This window comes from Narcine bancroftii, chromosome 6 (genome assembly GCF_036971445.1).
Source record: "Narcine bancroftii isolate sNarBan1 chromosome 6, sNarBan1.hap1, whole genome shotgun sequence".
NCBI lineage: Eukaryota > Metazoa > Chordata > Chondrichthyes > Torpediniformes > Narcinidae > Narcine > Narcine bancroftii.
In genome coordinates this window covers 222,689,541-222,707,326 of record NC_091474.1, presented here as the reverse complement: position 1 = coordinate 222,707,326, position 17,786 = coordinate 222,689,541, and the positions used below count along the sequence as shown (strand labels likewise).

At 47.5% G+C, this 17,786-nt stretch overlaps 1 protein-coding gene and 1 long non-coding RNA gene across 5 annotated transcripts in view; one reads left to right on the top strand and one right to left on the bottom strand.

Moving 5' to 3' along the window:
* Positions 1–4,192: 4,192 nt before the first annotated feature.
* Positions 4,193–9,674, bottom strand: LOC138737053 (uncharacterized). Its single transcript, XR_011340733.1, has 4 exons — positions 8,965–9,674; positions 8,039–8,153; positions 7,455–7,949; positions 4,193–4,350 (listed from the first exon to the last, which is right to left on the bottom strand). It is a non-coding gene; the product is annotated as an uncharacterized lncRNA (long non-coding RNA).
* The window catches only part of bend3 (BEN domain containing 3), a 31,581-nt gene continuing 19,235 nt past the window's right edge, over positions 5,441–17,786 (top strand). The window contains exon 1 of one of the 4 annotated variants that reach the window (XM_069887490.1): positions 5,441–5,572. The gene's annotated coding sequence lies outside the window, so the exon portion shown is untranslated. Of the gene's footprint in view, positions 5,573–11,505; positions 11,726–13,674; positions 13,773–13,820; positions 13,961–17,786 lie in introns of those variants that run through there. The other 3 variants (XM_069887489.1, XM_069887491.1, XM_069887492.1) reach the window with 3 other exon arrangements.

The window sequence follows — 17,786 nt, the reverse complement described above, 5'->3', positions numbered from 1 at the left end:
CCATACAAAAGGATGCCACACTTTTTCCTGTGTAGTTGTGGTCGGGTCTTTGATATAGACCAATTAACATAGTTCTGTTGTCAGAGCATTTGGCCAGAGCATATGGGAATGTCGCATGGTGTTCTAAGTTTCCAAAGTACTGCATATCAATTAGGTGACCTCCACAGTGAAGCGGCAGCATGCTTCCATGAGCACTGTTTGTTTAGCCAGCTGTCCTTGGCATTTCAAAACTGATTGCAGCTTGTAAGTTACATTTGGAAGTAGTTTGAAGGCTGTTTCTTGCTAGTATTAATTGTCAATGGTTATTTTATACTCTCTGTTTTGGCCTGCTGGTCTCTAATAGATCTTCCATGAACAGCAATCTGTTTCTATTGAAGTCCGAGGCACTGTGGATAATATCTCTTCACTTTCTCAAGATAGTGCTATGAAATATTTTATGCCTTTCAGACGAGACCTTGCATGAACAACTTATCTAAAAAATAACAGTTCCACGCATGCAGTCCTCTCCCAGCTCTATATTGCCTCTCATAGGCTTGTTTGTTTACGTGCAAGTATCTGAAATTTGACTTGATTCCAAAACCTCTGACTCAGAAGACAAGATTCCTACCACCTAACTCACAAATGACAAGAAGAAAGATGGATATTAAAGGCAGTTCAATATTATTGTTCTTGAATAAGGTGAAGTGAACTGACATTCAAGTAGGTAACCCTGCTGTCTGGGAAGTAGTTCATTGATTTGACTCTCCAGGTGGTGACTGGTAACTATATCGGTGGGAGGAAATTTAGTCAATCTCTTCAACCAGTGTCCATCCAGATGATAACAATCAAAGGTGGCACAGTTAGCGTAGAGATTAGTCCACAGTGTCAGTGATCTGAGATCGAATCCAGCACTGTCTGTAAGTTTGTACATTCTCCCCTTGACCTGTGTGAGATTGCCCTTGGTTCTCTGGTTTCCTGCCACCCTCCAAAAATGTAGAGTTGGTAGGTTAATTAGGTATAATTGGGTGACGCGAGTTTCATGGGGCTGGAAGGACCTTCTATCGTGCTGTATCAAAGAAAATGGCAATAAAATTGTTCCTTATCCAGGGTTTAAGGCTCTTTAAGTCACAATTATAATACTCTCATAATCAGATCATTGGTCTAATGTCAAATAATTTTGATTAATAATAATGCATTTAATACTGTTTTATTTTAGCTTTTCATTTTGTTAAGTAGTTCTATACATTTACAATTTGCTATTCAGACTGGCTGAAAACTTCACCAATATTTATTCAACACTTTTCCCTCAATTTTATTCCCAAATTGTTATTTTGTAACTACTAAGCCATATGTTTACAAGCAGAAAGAGTTGAGGGATAGAGGTTAAAACCTTGTGTTTATGCTTTTTGGTTGTTTTATGACTTTCCCTTTAAGGATTAATTGTTTCTGTAGAGTTACCATAGATACTATGATGTCATATATTATAACATCTGAGCGGCCAATGAGCACATTCTCATTATTGGAAGAACCATGGAAGGAGAGTAAGTTCACTTGGGAAACTTTTCTTTGAATTTATCCTTATTATTCATTATTAATCCTTTATCATTTTAATTCATTTATATTTGTTTGAAGTTGAGTATTGTTATCATTTACAATATACTTTGTTTTACTCATCGTTATGAAGTGTGAAGCTATAAAAATATTTATTTGCTTTTATCAACAAAAAATTAAAGCTATTTAAAGCTGCAATTACGAAGTTTGATTTATTTGGACGAATGAGATACAATTCGGAATATCAAGGCTTACTTTCCTTGGAAGATGACGTGTTTTGAGATTGAACAATATTAGAAGCTGGGAAGAGTTATCTACAATGAGGAGCTGGTGGAGAAACAACATTATCCCTCCAGCACATGATAAAGGTAGAAAGGAGGCACAGTTACAACACTGAACAACTTTTATTCAGTGCTTATCAGAGTGGAAAAATCTCTCTGTAGTGGGTCGCGAAGCAAACATTAACCAAGCTCTGCTTAATCAGATCCATTGCATAAGCAGGTAATGTCTTTCTAGTTAATTCTGTAACAGAGGTAATAAATATCCTGATGCATCATCAATAATCACAAAAGATTGGAGTTGTGAAACTATCAGGCTTTCATTAACTATAGACTGGAACAGCCATCAACCTCAGTGACTGATCAAGAGTGGAATGGGGGACCATGCAAGGGGCTATGGGTAGGATCGGTCTTGAGAGGCGTGTCCAGCCGGCAGCAGCCAATCAGAGCATAACAGTGGTTTATCACATATCCTAATCAAGGATTGTGCGAATTCTTCTCATTTGAACTCCTTACTGCATGGTCAATTTGACTGTCTGATGAGGGCATGACTAACTTTGAGACTAATTTCCCAGTAAAACTGAAAAGAACACTTCCAGAAAATATTTGTCAATATATGAAAATTCAGAATTTTTCATTAGAGAGTACCTGAAATGTCAGCATTTCGGTGAAAAGGTTGTAGACCATGGAACAGGACAACTCAGGAACAGGCCCTTCAGCCCATGCATCTATGCCGAAGATGATACCCAAATTAAACTAAAACTTTGCTGTGTGCACATAATACATATCCCTCTATCCCCTGTATATTGATGTATCCATCTAGTGCTTCTACCACTACTCCCAGCTGCCCATTCCAGGCACCTACCTCTCTCTGTGTAAGAAACATGCCCCCTACATCTCCTTTAACTACACCTCCACAGTAAACACATGTCCTCTAGTGTTTGACATTATTTTTTACCCTGGGGGTAAAAAGATCCTGATCAATACCCATCAATGCTCCTATAATTTTATAAACTTCCATCAGATCTCCTCGCAATTTAACTAACAAAAGTGCAACACCTCACACTTGCCAGATGAAATGACCACCGACCAGTGGCTTTAACATCCACCATGATGAAGTGCTTTGAAATGCTGGTCATGGCTCTCATTGACTCGAGCTTATCAGCTACCACTTCAATTTGCCTACCAGCCAAACAGATCCACGGCAGATGCCATCTCCTTTGCTTTCCACTCAGGCCTAGAATTCCAAGACACCAAGGACATCATTTTCAGACTACTGGTCAGAATTTACAGGTCTGCCTTCAATACATGGCATCTCTTTTCAGCCAAGGTTCTCTTAACTTGCCATTTTTGTTCTTCCTTCGAACTGGAACATGACAGTCCTGGGCTCTATTTAGACATAAACAGCTCCTATCTAGCTGTTGTAGACTTGGCCAGTAACCGCTGCTCTCAATTAGCTCCCCCTACTCTATTAATGTTATAATTTGTCCTCCCCCAGTGTAGAACTTTTCCACCAGGTCCAGTCTTATTCTCATTTACAACTATTCTGAAACTTAAAGAACAGTGATGACTATTCCCAAAATGCTCTCCCACAGAAACTCTGATTATCTGGCCAGACTTGTTTTCCAGTGCATGGTCTAGTAAGGCCCCTTCACTGGTTGGACTATCTACTTGCTGCTTCAAGAAACCCCTTGGATGCACTTAACAAATCCTGTCCCACAAAATGTCTGACACTAAGGGTGTCCCATTCTAAACGGATGTCCCAACTAAAGTCTCCTACCCTGAAAAATCTTCCTAATCTGTTTCCCTTTTTATTCCTCTAACTTCACATTCTCAGAAAGGAGCAAAGACAAATTAAGAAACAGATGATTAATGTTAGCAAGTGGTCTGTTCACAACACAGAACAGGCCCTTTGGCCCATGATGTTGTGCCAACCCATATATACTTACCAAAAAAAACCTACACCCTCCCTACCTCATATTTTTCTTTCATTTACGTGTCTGTTTAAGAGTCTCTTAAATGCCCCTATGGTTCCAGCCTCCACTACCAAAGGTATGGAGTAAGATCAGTCCTAGTAACACAAGAACTACAGATGCTGGAACCATGAGCAAACAGAAACTGGAGCAACTCTGCAGCATCCATGGAGAGAAATGGACAGTTAACGTTTAAAGTTGTTTTTCGAGACTAATGCTGGCAAGGGCTTTATCAATGACAGTGGAACAGAAGTCATGTTTCTTGAAGAAGGAGGACGCTCAGATGTCCTGAAGTGGAAGGCTTAACCCTGGGAATGGATGTAGAGTAACAAGGGAATTGGGAGAAAGGGATGGTACTGAGAAAGGGGGGGAAGAGGTGCAGTTCAGGTAACTGTGAGTCAGTGGGTTTGTAATAAATGTTGGCAGATAAAATCAGACCAAATTCAGATTGTTCACTTTGTTAATCTGCAAGACTAAGTTATAAAATTAATCTAACCTGGTTCTGAATGCCCAAGCAGACTATCCACAAGTTGCAGTGGATTGATACGATTCAGCCGTAAAGATTGCATCTGTAAGGAACAGAAAGAGAAATAATCACAATTGGGAAAACAACTCTATCCTCAATCTTCTCCCCTCATGCCTTCTGAAGATGTACCAGGCTGCAGCTCCACATGTGATATTCACACTCTCTGTCTTATCTAAATATCTAATATCTTGTCTAATACTAAAAGTATTAGAAAATGTGACTCATGAAAGTCAAACTGTTCGCTGACGAAGTTTTACACTGACAAATACATTTGCTTTCACTTGTACAACAATTTAAATGTAATCATTTGAAATCCAGAATAAGATAATGGGACATGTGGTGGTTCAGAAAGGCTTCACATTGCAATAAGCAATGCTTGTACTGAAGGCTTGCAAAGATGGCTACGGTTGGTTATTTTGGTCATTACTGTAGAACTGGCAGGTATAGAACTTGCTATATGGACTGGTTACATTTTATATCAAATGCTGTCTGATATTTAAGAAAATAAGTTTCAATTTCACAACATCTCTGTAAATAATGTATTCAATAAAAGAGAGATAAGAAATAATGTTTATTGTCACATGTAAAGTACATATGCACCAAAATTCTTATGTACTGCAGCTGAATGGGTATTTTGTTTAAAAAGTATATATTAAAAAGAGAAAATAAATATAAAAAAAAATAATTGAGCAAGAAAAATGAAAATGGTGTTACAATATGCAGTCCTTTATGTGGTGCCATAGTTTATGATTTGCATTGTAAGGGCAAGTCCAATAGCCTGACAGACATTGTTCTTGAATTTAGAGGTGCTGGCCTTCAGGCTTCTGTACTTTCCACCAAAAGATAGCAGTGAGAAGAGGTTGTGACAAGGGCGATGGTGATCCTTTTTGATGCCGGCTACCTTCTTGGGACAGTGCCTCAGATAGGTGACATCACCCTGTGATGGCTATACAGAATTGCTCCCTCAGGGGTGACCAAACTACAGCCCGCTAGCCTGTTGCTCATTTTTAAGTGGCCTGTTAGAACCCTGATTCTACAATAAATTGCACTGTATGTATATTGCACTTCTGCACTGCCGTATTGAACAACTACTAAAGTTTTATTGTATTCATTTGTATTGTATGTCACCGAAGACTCTCAAAATCTTCTACAGTTGTACTGTGGAGAACATATTGGCTGGTTGTATCACAGTCTGGTTCGGAGGCGCCAAATCTCAGCACAAAGGAAAACTCCAGAGGGTTGTAACTCGGCCTTCAACATCACAGGTACCAGACTCCACTCCATTAAGGACATCTATATTAGGTGGTGTCTTAAAATACCAGCCTCTATCCTCAAAGACCCCCACCTCCAAAGCCATGCCCTCTTCACTCTGCTACCATCAGGAAAAAGGTACAGGAGCCTGAAGACGAGCACTTATGGCAGAGAATCCTGAATAATCAATGAACCAAAGACACTGCCTTACTTTTCCTCCACTGTTATTTTTATTTTTTATATTGTTGTTAGAAGGTTTACACTATGAAGCTGCCACAAAACATTGAATTTCGTGACTTGTTCATGACAATAAATTGATTCTGATTCTGAATTTAAGAGCAGCAAATACAGAAGTTCCTATTGTCATATATGAGCACATCATTAAACTACTATAATGTCAACAGTTAAACTGTTCAGTAGTGTCATATAGTTTTTTTGATAGAACAAGAATTTTTGATGACACTGGGGTTTTCTGGTCTTAAAAAACACCATTTTTCTTTCAGTGTAACAGTGTGACAGATATACAGAGTATATAGATATGTTTTTGGGAGATAAATTGGGAAAGGTTTGTTAGAGTAGGTTACATACAAACACTTTAAAACAGATCTTATTTAAAATACTGGAGCTCTGCCCTATGCTAGACATATCGGGGCCTCCGAGCTTTTGCAAGAACCTTGAGGAGTGCTCAAGAGACTTCACTAATGGATTGTTGTTTACAAAGGCAACAGATGAAAGAGCATGTTGGAGCCGCTGCTGTCTGGAAGAGAGCTTGCTGTTCTAAGAGGGTCATGTGGTTTTGCAAGCAGAAAGAGTCAAACAGGCTTTCTCAGAGAGAGACAGAGATCAGTTCCACAGTGTTACAGCCAACAAGAAGCAGCTGGGTCTGGAACAGGACAAGCTCGTAAGCTTGTAGAATAGCCCATTTGAAAGACGGCCTGGTCAAAGCCCTGATGGTTCATGCAAGAGGAGAGGACTGGTTGTCTAATGTTTCATTTGGACTAAGGGAAACAAAAAGGAACTCCGTGATGGCCTGAAAGAAAGAGGTTATCATCTGGAGAACCATGAAGGGGCAAGTTTTGTCAGCAAAACACTCAAGTGGCTGATTAAAAAGGAACAACAAATCTTCCTCTGAAAACAAACAAGAACCTTCCTGAGTGGTGACCATTTACCTTTCAAGCACCAAAGTCTGGTGAACTTCATCAATGTTAAATTCTGTGCACAGTATAAGAATTGCCTGCAACCAGTGAACTTGGAGGAGTGAGAAGTGAGATTGGACTGTGAACCAAAGAACTTTTCTGAACTTACACACACATTACATACACGTGTGTTTAGAATTTAGAAGAGGTTAAGTTAGGTTAAATAAGTCAATAGAGATAAGTTTGGTTCTATTTTCATGTTTAAAGATAATTAAATACAACTTTTGTTTAAGTAACCATTTGTCTTGGTGAATTTCTATTGCTGCTGGGTTTTGGAGTCCTCTGGTCTCGTAACAGTAGAAAACTGCTGGGCTTAATATTGTTTGGCCCATGACTCCTTATATTTTTCTGTATGTGGCCCACAACCATAAATGTTTAGCTTTCCCTGTGCTACCTTCTGCATTCCTGGGTAAGACCCGCTGAGTTTCTTCAACACTTTTTTGTACAGTACTGTGATAGTACAGATCTATCACCAATGTATATAGTTACAGTATGTAGACTGTGCTTACAGCGATTGGCTGAGAGCTTAGCCACGCCTACTGTCTGGGCCTTAAAGGGTTGTGTCCCTAGCCAGGTCGGATCATTCCAGACTGGTTGGCCACCTGTGAAGAGCTCCTGTCTTTTGCTAATAAAAGCCTTGGTTTGGATCAACAAGTCTTTGATTCTTTCGACGAGCTCTACATGTACTCAGCCCCCTCACCTGAATTCCTGGGCATTAAAATGACCAAAACCAGGCTGTGATGCAACCGGTCAGTATATGTTCCACAGTGCACCGGCAGAAGTTCAGCAACATGCCAAATCTCCTCAGCTTTCTTAGGATGTAGTTGTTGGTGTGGCTTCTTCATGGTTCCCTCAATGGTTCTGACTCCAGGGAAGATCTTCCAAGATATGGTCCAGTCCAGTTACTGTCACTGTCTTGGGCACCAGGATGACCAGTGGTTGCCTTGAATCCTGTGGATACTGCAGGGAGTTGTTAAAAGATATCTGTTAGGATCTCTCAGCTGGGCCACACAGATCTTCAGCACCCAACCAAGTACGTGGTCTGATCCTGCTGCTTTGCGTGGGCCAACCCTGGATAGGATGCTCCTCATCACTGCTGTGGGTCTGCAGAGTGCCTGTTATACAGTAGGATGCAGGGCTTTCCTTGGTGTTGCATTATTTTTTTTCATCACTCAGAGCATAGAAAGTATTCAACCTGTCAGGAAGGGAGACATCATTGTCATTGAGCCACAGGGTTGACTTATAGTCAGTTATGGTTTGAATACCCTACCACAGGTGCCTCACCTTGCCAGTGTCACACAGGTGTCTATGGATCCTGTGTGCATTCTCCCACTTTGCTTTCCTGATTGCACAAGAGAATTCAACTCTTGCTGATCTTAATGTCCTCTTGTCACCACACCTGAAGAGAGAGGTCTGAGCAATGTAAAAAAATTCTGCATCTAGCCAGTGGTGACACTAGGGTTGGTATCACCCAGTGCAGTAACTCATGGTGTCACCTCCCCACCACCCCCACCCCCACCATGGACCTCCTCCCGTACCAGACTATACAGAATCCTTAGTAATGCTTTTTATACTTATGTTACTTGTAAATCCTAATTCCCATATATCGCTGAATGTAATGGCAAAAGCAATGAGATAAACTAGGAAAATTAAAATTACACCTTTAAATGACAATATCATATGCAGAGCCTAAATGCATTTACAATACTAATGACAATATTATGGCTGAACTACCAGAAAATGTGACTGAAGCAGCGACGATAAAAATACCAGAAGCAACAAAAACAACAGCATGTGCTGATAGCACGTGTAGACGAGACGTGATTTGAAGCGTCATTGTAACTGGGTAATAACAACAGCTCTGACCAGAGCACATTAGGAGGTTCAAAAAGTAAAATAGCATCACGTTTTAACCTTGTAGGTATATTGATACATGTAAGCTGGGCTCATGAAAATGTAACTGCACAAAGATGTTTTAGACAATCATTTTGGTGTCACACACTCTGATGGTGTTATCGGATGTGGTCCACATATCCTTCCCCCCACCCCACCCACCCCCCCCCACCTCCCCCCGTGACACCATGGTTTCTTATTTTTCCTTTTCATGCTTGTGGAATTAAAACATTTGTACACATTATAAATGTAATTAAAACAGTCAGTCTTCCTTAATTCTATCTCCTTGCCCTGGTATGCAATATAAGCATACATACCCTGCTCAATCTCCCCCACTTCTTAATTCGTGGAATTAAAATAGGCAGATCCTGTCAGTAGAGTTTCCTCCATCTCCATGGGATTGGGACAAGTCATCTCCTGGTTCTTGGTTCATGGAATGCCAGTGATCCAGCTATTTCTCCAGAGATTAATCAGGCAACCCTGTTCAGTGGATTCTCCAATAAAATTGTGACCCTTTAACTTGTACATAAAAATTGTTGTAATTTGTTCGTGTGGCTAGATTTGATGAGAAAGTAATGAATTTAAGCAGAGTGAATTTTTGTTATCGGTAAGTCTGCAGACACCTGAATCAAAAACACAATGCTGGAGAAACTGAGCAGGACAGTTTACTTTATGTCGCAAAGATAGATACAGAACCAAAGTTTCCGTCCGGCTTGAGCCTTTCATCAAGGTATCTTATGAATAAAATGCCAGGAGTTTGTTTTGATCTCTGGCAGCTGTCTAACTCCTTGTTTAATATTGTGTTCACTTTTCCTCTTCTCCAATTCACTTTTGTTTCTCTTCTCAGTCTTATCTCATTGGTTTACCTGTTCATGCTGTTCTTCTTTCTCCATCTACATTTTCCTTGCCCCATCTTTCCTATGCTCCTTCTTCACTGAAGCCTCGTGTTTCCTCCCATCGTTTCCAGCCTCTTTTAGTTCCCTCTCTTTTCCTTTCTCCCATCACTATCCTGTTGCTCGCTGCGATTTCTCATTCACTCGACCCCCCCCCCCCACCCCCGAACTCCGGCGCGCGAGTCCCGGCTCATCCATCCCCCGTCCCTCTCTCGCCACCCCCGTCCCTCTCGCCCCCCACCGCGGGTGTTTGTGCCCTTCCCACTCCCCCCACCTCGGGTGTTTGTGCCCTTCCCCCTCCCCCCCTCGGGTGTTTGTGCCCCTTTCCCCCCACTCGGGTGTTTGTGCCCCTTCCCCTCGGGTGTTTGTGCCCCTTCCCCCCCCACCTCAGGTATTTGTGCCCCTTCCCCCTACCCCCCCCCTCGGGTGTTTGTGCCCCTTCCCCCCACCTCAGGTGTTTGTGCCCCTTCCCCCTCCCCCCTCGGGTGTTTGTGCCCCTTCCCCCCCACCTCAGGTGTTTGTGCCCCTTCCCCCTACCCCCCCTCAGGTGTTTGTGCCCCTTCCCCCAACCCCGCACCTCAGGTGTTTGTGCCCCTTCCCCTCAGGTGTTTGTGCCCCTTCCCCCCCACCTCAGGTGTTTGTGCCCCTTCCCCCTCCCCCAACCGGGTGTTTGTGCCCCTTCCCCCTCCCCCCCCCTCGGGTGTTTGTGTCCTTTCCCCCCACCTCGGGTGTTTGTACCCCTTCCCCCTCCCCCCTTGGGTGTTTGTGCCCCTTCCCCCTCCCCCCTCGGGTGTTTGTGCCCCTTCCCCCCTCACCTCGGGTGTTTGTTCCCCTTCCCCCTCCCCCCTCGGGTGTTTGTGCCCCTTCCCCCTCCCCCCTCGGGTGTTTGTGCCCCTTCCCCCTCCCCCCTCGGGTGTTTGTGCCCCTTCCCCCTCCCCCCTCGGGTGTTTGTGCCCCTTCCCCCTCCCCCCTCGGGTGTTTGTGCCCCTTCCCCCTCCCCCCTCGGGTGTTTGTGCCCCTTCCCCCTCCCCCCTCGGGTGTTTGTGCCACTTCCCCCTCCCACCTCGGGTGTTTGTGCCCCTTCCCCCTCCCCCCTCGGGTGTTTGTGCCCCTTCCCCCCCCACCTCGGGTGTTTGTTCCCCTTCCCCCTCCCCCCTCGGGTGTTTGTGCCCCTTCCCCCTCCCCCCTCGGGTGTTTGTGCCCCTTCCCCCTCCCCCCTCGGGTGTTTGTGCCCCTTCCCCCTCCCCCCTCGGGTGTTTGTGCCCCTTCCCCCCCTCACCTCGGGTGTTTGTTCCCCTTCCCCCTCCCCCCTCGGGTGTTTGTGCCCCTTCCCCCTCCCCCCTCGGGTGTTTGTGCCCCTTCCCCCTCCCCCCTCGGGTGTTTGTGCCCCTTCCCCCCCCCACCTCGGGTGTTTGTGCCCCTTCCCCCTCCCCCCTCGGGTGTTTGTGCCCCTTCCCCCTCCCCCCTCGGGTGTTTGTGCCCCTTCCCCCTCCCCCCTCGGGTGTTTGTGCCCCTTCCCCCCCCCCACCTCGGGTGTTTGTGCCCCTTCCCCCTCCCCCCTCGGGTGTTTGTGCCCCTTCCCCCTCCCCCCTCGGGTGTTTGTGCCCCTTCCCCCTCCCCCCTCGGGTGTTTGTGCCCCTTCCCCCTCCCCCCTCGGGTGTTTGTGCCCCTTCCCCCTCCCCCCCTCGGGTGTTTGTGCCCCTTCCCCCTCCCCCCTCGGGTGTTTGTGCCCCTTCCCCCTCCCCCTCGGGTGTTTGTGCCCCTTCCCCCTCCCCCCCTCGGGTGTTTGTGCCCCTTCCCCCTCCCCCCCTCGGGTGTTTGTGCCCCTTCCCCCCCCCCTCGGGTGTTTGTGCCCCTTCCCCCTCCCCCCTCGGGTGTTTGTGCCCCTTCCCCCTCCCCCTCGGGTGTTTGTGCCCCTTCCCCCTCCCCCCCTCGGGTGTTTGTGCCCCTTCCCCCTCCCCCCCTCGGGTGTTTGTGCCCCTTCCCCCCCCCCCTCACGCCCTCTCCCGTGGATTATTCCCCTCGCCTCTCTCTCCCCCTCCCCCTCTCTGCTGGCTGCGGAAATGACACAAAGTCACGTCACGGGAGCGGACACCCGGAGAAAAAAACACGGGCGGAGAGCGCGCTGCGCCGAGCCGGACCGGGCACGGACACGGACACGGGCGGGTGCGGCGGGGCCGAGCAGGTAAGCGGAGCGATCGCTGCCCTTTGACGACAGGATAAAGCAGCTGCGGGGGATTCAATTCTGTGCCAACCCGAGGCGTGTGGGTCTCTCGGCGACCAAGGACGAGCCGTGGGAGGGTCATGGCGCCACGCATTACGTGTCCAGACTCGTCGTGGCGTCTTATCCCCCCCCCCAAGCCTGATTGCTCCCAACGATTTGCAGACTCTCCCCCCGCCCCCCCACGCCGCCAGAGCCCCGTGGAATGTGCGCGGCGGGGGCTTCTCGCAGGTCCGCTGGCCTTGTCCCTGCTCACTTGGGCACATGGCGAAACCCGCTCGGCTCCCACTGAGATTCACGGTGGGCGGAACGCAGCTTGCGCGGCCCGCCCCCCCTCCCCACTTGCAGCCGGCGCGGCCCGCCCCCCCTCCCCACTTGCAGCCGGCGCGGCCCGCCTCCCCTCCCCACTTGCAGCCGGCGCGGCCCGCCCCCCCCCTCCCCTCTCCGCATGCAGCCCATACGGCGCGGCCCGCCCCCCCTCCCCACTTGCAGCCGACGCGGCCCGCCCCCCCCCCCCTCTCCGCATGCAGCCCATACGGCGCGGCCCGCCCCCCCTCCCCACTTGCAGCCGACGCGGCCCGCCCCCCCTCCCCACTTGCAGCCGGCGCGGCCCGCCCCCCCTCCCCACTTGCAGCCGGCGCGGCCCGCCCCCCCTCCCCACTTGCAGCCGGCGCGGCCCGCCCCCCCCCTCCCCACTTGCAGCCGGCGCGGCCCGCCCCCCCCCCTCCCCACTTGCAGCCGGCGCGGCCCGCCCCCCCCCCTCCCCACTTGCAGCCGGCGCGGCCCGCCCCCCCCCCCCTCCCCACTTGCAGCCGGCGCGGCCCGCCCCCCCCCCCTCCCCACTTGCAGCCGGCGCGGCCCGCCCCCCCCCTCCCCTCTCCGCATGCAGCCCATACGGCGCGGCCCGCCCCCCCCCTCCCCACTTGCAGCCGGCGCGGCCCGCCCCCCCCTCCCCTCCCCTCCCCTCCCCTCCCCTCCCCACATGCAGCCTATACGGCACGGTCCGCCCCCCTCCCCGCATACAGTCCGCCCTCTCCCGCATGCAGTCCGCCCTCTCCCGCATGCAGTCCGCACGGTGCGACCCGCTCCCCCTCCCCCCATGCTGCCGGCGCGGTCCCCCCCCCCCCCTCCCCTCTCCGCATGCAGCCCATACGGCGCGGCCCGCCCCCCCCCTCCCCACTTGCAGCCGGCGCGGCCCGCCCCCCCCTCCCCTCCCCACATGCAGCCTATACGGCACGCCCCCCCCTCCCCTCCCCACATGCAGCCTATACGGCACGGTCCGCCCCCCTCCCCGCATGCAGTCCGCCCTCTCCCGCATGCAGTCCGCCCTCTCCCGCATGCAGTCCGCCCTCTCCCGCATGCAGTCCGCCCTCTCCCGCATGCAGTCCGCCCTCTCCCGCATGCAGTCCGCCCTCTCCCGCATGCAGTCCGCCCTCTCCCGCATGCAGTCCGCCCTCTCCCGCATGCAGTCCGCCCTCTCCCGCATGCAGTCCGCACGGTGCGACCCGCTCCCCCTCCCCCCATGCTGCCGGCGCGGTCCCCCCCCCCCCCCCCTCTCTCCTCATGCAGCCCGCATGATATGTCTTGAAAATATAACTAATTGGAGCATCTTACTGAGCGTTAACACGCATTCTCAGCCAAAGGATAGCGTTCAGATGTCGTTCATGAAGCATGTTGTTACACTCTCCACATTTTGGACAGGGTTCAGATTATAGCCACCGTCTGGGTTGAACCTCAAATGATGGGTTGGATTGCAAGAGAGAGAGGGAGTGTGACTTGTGCTGAGGCAACTGTTACTTCTTCAAGGTCAGCAAGGCCAAGGAGCTGGTTAAAGACTTCCAGAAGAGGGATGAAGCTCATTCCCTGGGCTGCATCAATGGTGCCAAGGTGGAGATGGCAGACAGCTTGAAGTTCCTAGGTGTAAACATCTCCAGTGGCTTTTCCTGGTCACCCACATTGAAGCAAATGGCCAAGAAAGCAGAGGGCATTGTTCATCTTTGGCATATCACAGGTGCATCCTATCAGGTTCAGGAGCTGCTCTGCCCAAGATGGCAAGAAATTGCAGACCATCACACAAACCCCCCTCCTCTCTCTTCATTGACTTCATCTATAATTCCCTCTGTCTCTGATATTAATATATTAAAAGGCTCCCAACATGGCCACGATTACCTTACTCCTCTCCTGTCATGCAGAAGATGCGTAAGTATGAGATCACATACCACCAGGTACAAAGACAGTTAATTTAAACCTACATCATGGTAACAGGCCCTTCCAGCCCATGAGAAAATGCTGCCCAAATACCCCAATTAACCTACAACTCCCATACTTTTTGAACAGTGGGAGAAAACCGAGCCCCCAGAGGAAACTCGTGCAGAGATGGGGAGAACATACAAACTCCTTAGGGACCGTGTGGGATTCAAACCTCAGTCACTGGCGCTGTAATAGTGTCGCGCTAACCACTTCACTAACCATGCTGCCTTGTACATACAAATTATCTACTGGTCCACTCACACTGTCACTGAATCTTAGTACGAATGGCAATAAATATGAATTTGTTTGAGAAATTCCCCAGGATGCTGGTTGTCTACAGAGGGCATGGTTCAGTCCAAAAATGATGACGAAATGCCCACTGTTGACTTGACCAGTCAAATCCAGGCAGTTAGTCACTTGGATCCACAGCAGAAAATTGCTGAGTAGCTCATGGCAGATGCAAGTCCATCTGCCACCCACAAGATCTCATTGTTAAGTCCATGCCATGAAAACAACTGCTGCAAGTGTGTTAGGATATAGACAGTGCAACCAACAAGTTGAAAATTATGTTGAAAATGGAAGAGCTTCATTGTGGCAATATCCCTCCTGATGTGGAGAGGACACATGGGAGATTGCAGATGTGGAATCTAAAGCATGAAACAATCAAGAAACAGGAAATTTAACGCGTCAAATAGCATCAGTGGGTCAGATTTCCAACCCAAAACATCAACAATTCCCTTTACCCCACTGATGTTGCTCGACCCACTGAGTTCCACCAGAATATTGTTTTTTTTCTGTGGTTCATGTGATATTTCACACAGCTGAATAGTGCTGGACATTCATAAGCTTTGGTGTCTGTGGATAAAACTGCACACAGGCGCGTATAGATCAGGGTGGATGGCAAGGACAAGAATAGCATTGGACAGTTTTGTGAGAAACTTCTAATGTGTTTGACACATCTTGCTACATTTGTCTCAAGGCTAACAGCAAGTAGGCCAGTTGTGGGTTAGATGTTAATACCCACCCATGTGTTATTTTTGAACATGTTGATGTAAAATCTCCGTTATCTGGAATTCAGGCACCGGCAGCCTCAAACAACCGGCAAAAAAAAAATTGAATAAGATAAATAGGTAAAAAGTACTGAAGTTTAAAATTGGCACAAATGGACTTATCTGATATCTACCAATCCCAATAGGTGCCGGATACTGGGTGGTTTTACTGTAGCAAAGGTGAATTGTGCTCCTGTTGGGTTGAAGGCAGCAGATCTCAGGTAGTCAGCCAGCTTTACACTGTTGACAGGGTTTCTTTTCAGCTAAAAGATAATTGCAGCAGATTTTGTCCCTATGGGCATACTTCCCAGACTTTTTTCCCCTAAAATAAACTTTATTCACAATAAATTGTTTACAAAAAAAGAAAAACGGTTAAAGTTTTTTCACATCCTTATTGTCATTCCCATATGATTCCATTAATGGACATAGAACATTAGCACACAATACAGGGCCTTCAGCCCACAATATTGTACCAACCCATATATACCTACCAAAAAAGGAAACCCTCCCTACCTCATAACCCTCTATTTTTCTTTCATCCATGTGTCTGTCTTAGAGTCTCTTAAATGCCCCTATTTTTCCACCCTCCACCACAATCCTTAGCAATGGATTCCAGACACCCACAACTCTCTATGCAAAAAAACTTGTCCCTGATGTCTCCCCTAAACTTTCCACCCTTCACTTTGTACACATGTCCTCTGTTGTTTGCTATTTCCACCCTGGGGTGAAAGGTGCTGACTGTCTACCTTATCTATGACTCTCATAATCTTGTTGACTTCTATTAAGTTATCTCTCTTCTTTCTTCGCACCAAAGAAAAAAGCCCTATCTCTGCTAACCTTGCCTGATAACACATATTTTCCAATCCAGGCCACATCCTGATAAATCTTCTCCATAACTTCCACATCCTTCCTGTAATGAGATGAACAGAACTGAACATAATATTCTAAGTGTGGTCACGCCAGAGATTTCAAGAGCTGCAACATGACCTCTTGACTCCTGAACCCAATCCCCTGACTAATGAAGGCCAGCGTATCATAGGCCTTCCTAACTACGCTATCAGCCTGCATGACAATCTTGAGGGATCTATTGATTTGGACCCCAAGGTCCCTCTGTTCTTCCACACTGTTAAGCATCCTGCCATTAACCAGGTACACTGCCTTCATGTTGGACCTACCGAAATACATCACATTGCACAGCCAAATTGAACACCATCTGACACTTTTCAGCCCAACTCTGCATCCTATCTATATTCTAATGTAACCTACATCACTATCCATAACCCCTCCAAGGGGTCCAAGGACAGAATCCTGCAGAACTCCATTAGTCATCGACCTCCAGGCAGAATATTTTCTGCCAACTATTACTCTCTGCTTTCTATAGGCAAGCTAATTCTGAATCCATGCAGCCAAGGTTCCATGGATCTCATGCCTCATGGCATTTAGTATGAGTCTCCCATGGGGAACCTTGTTAAATGCCTTACTAAAATCCATATAGTCCCCATCTACTGCCCTACCTTCATCGATTTCTTTTTTAGTTCCTCAAAAAACTCAATTTAAGCTTGTGAGATACGACCTTGTCCTCACAAAGCCATGCTGACTATCCCTGAGAAAACTATCTCATAAATCCTGTTATTAAGAATTCTCTCCAATACGACTGATGTAAGGCTCAGGTCTATAATTCCCTGAATTCTCCTTATTTCATTTATTAAGCAAGGGGACCACATTTTACATTCTACAATCCTCTGGCACCTCCCATGTGGCCAAGTAAGACACAAAGATCTTCACCAATACCCCAGCAATCTCTTCCTTCTCTTCACATAGTAACCTGGGGTATACCTCATCCGGTTCCAGGTACTTATCAAATCCTAATGTTTTTAAGAAGATCCAGTACTTCTTTCCTAATCTCAACATGTTGCATCATATAGGCTTGTTCTATTTTTACCTAATTTTGAACAAGGTCCTTTTCTCTGGTGAATACTTAAGCACACTATTCACTTAGTACCTCCCCTACCTCTTCCGCCTCCAGTCACGATGCCTCCTTTATCTTTAAGGAGCCATTCCTTCACTCTTGTCATCCTTCTGTTCTTCACATACACATAGATTGCCTTGGGTTCTCCTTAATTCTACTTGCCAAGGCCTTCTCATGTCTCTTTTGAGTTCATCACAAGCCCTTCCTCTTTTTGCTTTCTAAATCCATTGTATACTTCCTTATTCCTTTTAACTAGCTGCTTCACCTGTTTTCTCTGCCACGGATCCCTTTTCCTATCATCTTTTCCCTGTCTCACCAGACCCCCATGCGTGGTCCCTAAACATCCTCCACATTATTCAGTGCTTTCTACCATGAACATGTTTCCATTTTACTCTCCCAAGTTCCTGCCTCATCCCATCATAATTAGCCCTTCCCCAATTAAGCACTTTACCATTTTGTCTGCTTTTATCATTATCCATACTTATGGTAAAGCTGAGGGAGTTGAGGTCATTATCTCCGAAATGCACCCCCACCAACAGGTCTGTCACCTGACCAGGTTCATTACCCAGAACTAGATCCAGCATGGCCTCTCCTCTTGTCAGCTGGTCCATAAGAATCCTTCTTGGACTTACCTGACATTCTGCCCATCTATCACTCTTGCAGTAAGGAGGTGGCTGTCAATATTCTTGAAGTTGAAGACTCCCATAACAACCCTGTTATTTCTGCTCCATTCCAAAATCTGCCCACTAATCTGTTC